General features: G+C 45.9%; 1 protein-coding gene across 2 annotated transcripts in view; it reads left to right on the top strand.

Moving 5' to 3' along the window:
- The window catches only part of MAN2B2 (mannosidase alpha class 2B member 2), an 82231-nt gene that overhangs the window by 17665 nt on the left and 61190 nt on the right, over nt 1-3376 (top strand). Inside the window, exon 2 of one of the 2 annotated variants that reach the window (XM_027836253.1) lies at nt 3143-3229. The exons of the other annotated variant lie outside the window; for it this stretch is intronic. The gene's annotated coding sequence lies outside the window, so the exon portion shown is untranslated. The remainder of the gene's footprint in view (nt 1-3142; nt 3230-3376) is intronic. 2 annotated transcript variants of the gene reach the window in all.

Genomic DNA, 3376 nt, shown 5'->3' with positions numbered 1-3376 from the left:
AGATAATGGATACTTGTACTCGCTAGCTTATAGGGCAGTTGTGAGGAGAAGTTTCTGTAATCTCCCTTCAGCAGTGTGGTGTAGTGAATGTCAGGACCACTGGATTTGAAGTCAAGAAGACTTGGGTTTGAATACAGGCTCAATTGCTTATTGACTGTGTGACCTTGGGTAAGTCATTTTATCTTATTTGACTTCAGCTTCCTCATCTGTAAAATGTGGTTGTTGAATTAGGTCATCACTAAGGTTCCTTCTAGCTGAAATCCTGTGGAGTCCTCTCCAGTCCTGAATCCTGTGACCTTAAAGCACTATATAAACATGAAAGTATTAGTCTGTGAATGAAGAGACTCAGATATTGTGGATCAGATCAAAACTCCTCTGCTTAGCTCGTGAAGCACAACCCAGCAGTCCCAGCCTAGCTTTCCAGCCTCCATGTCCATTACTCCCTCTCTGGAACGTTTTTTTTTCTTTTCTTTGTATCCACAGGCTCACGCCTGACACATAATATTTAATAAATGCTTATCGACTGACTGATTCTCTCTGCAGTCTAGCCCGACTGGCCCTTCTTTTCTAGGTTCCTCACACAAGATGCTCCATTTTCCATCTCAGCCTTTTCCCTGGCTGTTCCCCATGTTTGAGATGTCTACTCTCCTCACCTCCACCTTATAGAACCCCTCTCTTCAAGTCAGAGCTTCTGGGTGAAGCCTTTCCTCATCGCCCCAAATTATACCGGTCTCCATCCCAATCTACCTTATGCTTAACTACTTTGTTTGCTGTTCACTGTATTTCTGTTCAGTATCGTCTTTCCCCTCCCCTCCCCTCTCCTCTCCTCACCTCCCTCCCCTTCCCCTCCTCTCTCCTCTTCCATTCTGTGTATACTTGTATTTGTACTTGTTTCCCGTATCCCCTCATGCGTACAATGCCCGGCACACAGTAGGCACTTAATAGATGTGCATTGATTGGTTGATATCTGGGCTCTCTGTAAAGTCCTTGAGACATTTTTAATCTCCTAACAGCCTTAGTTGTGGGCAGTCCAAGAGCAGCGGAGCCTCTCACAACTGCTGAGGTCACAGGGGTGCTCACCTTCCTGCAGTGCCTTTTGGTTCCCAGGGACACTGGCTCCACTGTGTGCCTCCAAGGCCCCAGACATAATAGATGTGTATTGCTGTTTCCGTATTAACAAGAGCTGACGTTTCAGTAGGGCCTTGTGCCTTACAAAGCACACTCATCATCCCGTCCGATCCTCCTCGTAGCCCCGTGAGATGAGCTGCTTCGTGTTTTTGTGGCTCGGGAAGCTGTGGCTCACATGACAAGTTCACAGACTTGGACCCTGGCTCTTCCCACCACTTGAGGATCTCTGCTTGCAGCCAGTTAGTAAGCCATACTCTTGAACGGCCCAGGTGTGCCTGAACCAGGGGTGGGGAGCCTGTGGCCTGGAGGCCATGTGTGGCCCTCTAGGTCTTCAAGTGCGGCCCTTTGAATCCAAACTTCACGGAATAAATCCCCTTGATAAAAGGATTTGTTCTGTAAAACCCGGGCTCAGTCAAAAGGCCGCTCCCAAGGACCTCGAAGGCCACATGTGGCTTCGAGGCTGCAGTTTCCCTACCCTGATCTGAACCATTGGCGCTTCAGTGGAGTAGGCAGGGCCTTCCCTTTCAAGGGGAGGAGATCATAGATTTAGAGCTGGAAGGAACCCCCAGACCATCAGCCCCCTCATTTTGCAGAGGAGGAAACGGAGACCCAGAGAAGTGAACCCGACCTGTGCCAGATCACACAGGTGGTAAGTGACAGAGGCTGAATCCTCTGACTGTAGAATTCACTCTGGTTCAGTCATCCCGTACTTTGAGGTGAATGGGAGTCCATTGCAGGGATGAGCAGTGAGTAGGCAGAGAAGGAAAAGGGCAGGACGAGAACGGGGCAACAGAAGGTAGTGCAGTTTGGCTCAGACATCCAGGCTGAGAACGGATGTAAGGTGAAATAAATCTAAATGCTAACGAGCTTTGTGACTGTGGGCCAGGCCTGTCACTCTTCTGTGCCTCAATTTCTCCATCAATAAAATGGGTTAGGTATACCGAATTTTCTTTCTTGATATGCAGTTCTGTGATTCATCACTTGTAATAGCTTACAGAGAAAAGTGCTGAGCCACAGGAAGTTTGGGTGCCTTCCCCAGGGAGTGCAAGGGATGCAATCCTCCAGGTCCAAGCTGAAGGGTTTTTGATTAGCACAATGAGTCACGTCTAAGAGCCACTCACTGAATAGCTTTTTTTTTTTTTTAACAAGACTGTGAGGTTGAGCTATTAGAACAAGTCATAATAATAGCTCACATTTCTGAAGTATTTGGAAGATTACAGAGTGCTTTCTCTCACAATGATGGAGGTGAGAAGAATAAGCATTATTATCCCTATTTTACAGAAGAGGAAACTGAGTTCCGAGAAATAAAGTCATTTGTCCATGGTCACGAGGCTAGTGAGCAAATTGACGGTTTGTACCCAAGCCAAATTCCACTTCTTTAGAATAAAATCTGTGGAAATTCAGGGACAGTATGTCTCTCCCTGCCCCCCCCCCAACTGTATTTTGTTTTTTCCAATTACATGCAAAGTCAGCATTTACTTTTACAAGATTTTGAGTTCCAGATTTTTTCCCCCTCCTTTCCCTCCTCCCCCAAAGATGGCATGCAATTTAATATGTTTTACATATATAATCATATTAAACATATTTCCACATTAGTCATCTTGTGAAAGAAGAATCAGAACAAAAGGGAAAAACCGTGAGAAAGGAAAAAAAGAGAGAAGATAGTATGCTTTCATCTGCATTCAGACTCCATAGTTCTTTATCTGGATGTGGACAGCATTTTTCAGGTCCAGTATCTTAAAGAGATAGAGGCAGCTAGATGACTCAATGCTGAACCTGGAGTTAGGAAGACCTGAATTCGAATCCAGGTCTCAGATACTTATTGGCTGTCAATTAACCTGTGTTTACCTTAATTAACTTGAGAAGGAAATGGCAAACCACTTCAGTATCTTTGCCAAGAAAACCCCCCGGGCAATATTAGTGTGCCGTGGTCCTTAGGGTCACGATGAGCCGGACTGAATAACAACAATCTTAAGAGATAACCTGAGCCTGTGTTTTTATCCCTGTTTTATAGATTGGGAAATTGTACCTCAGATGGTGAAATGAGAAGCAGAGCCAGGACTTGCCCCCTGGAATGTTATCGATGATCAAATGCTTTACTGTATGTAAAGAGCTTTGCAAACCAAAAGGCGCTTTATTAATGCTAGCTATTAGATGATGATAATGGTAGTGGTGGTGCTGGTGGTGGTGGTGGTGGTGGTGGTGGTGGTGGTGGTGGTGGTGGTGGTGGTGGTGGTGGTGGTGGTGG

Source organism: Vombatus ursinus, unplaced genomic scaffold, assembly GCF_900497805.2.
Source record: "Vombatus ursinus unplaced genomic scaffold, bare-nosed wombat genome assembly UNPS02014818.1, whole genome shotgun sequence".
Taxonomy (NCBI): Eukaryota; Metazoa; Chordata; class Mammalia; order Diprotodontia; family Vombatidae; genus Vombatus; species Vombatus ursinus.
The sequence above is the reverse complement of the archived record's forward strand: the minus strand, read 5'-3'. Positions and strand labels throughout refer to the sequence as shown.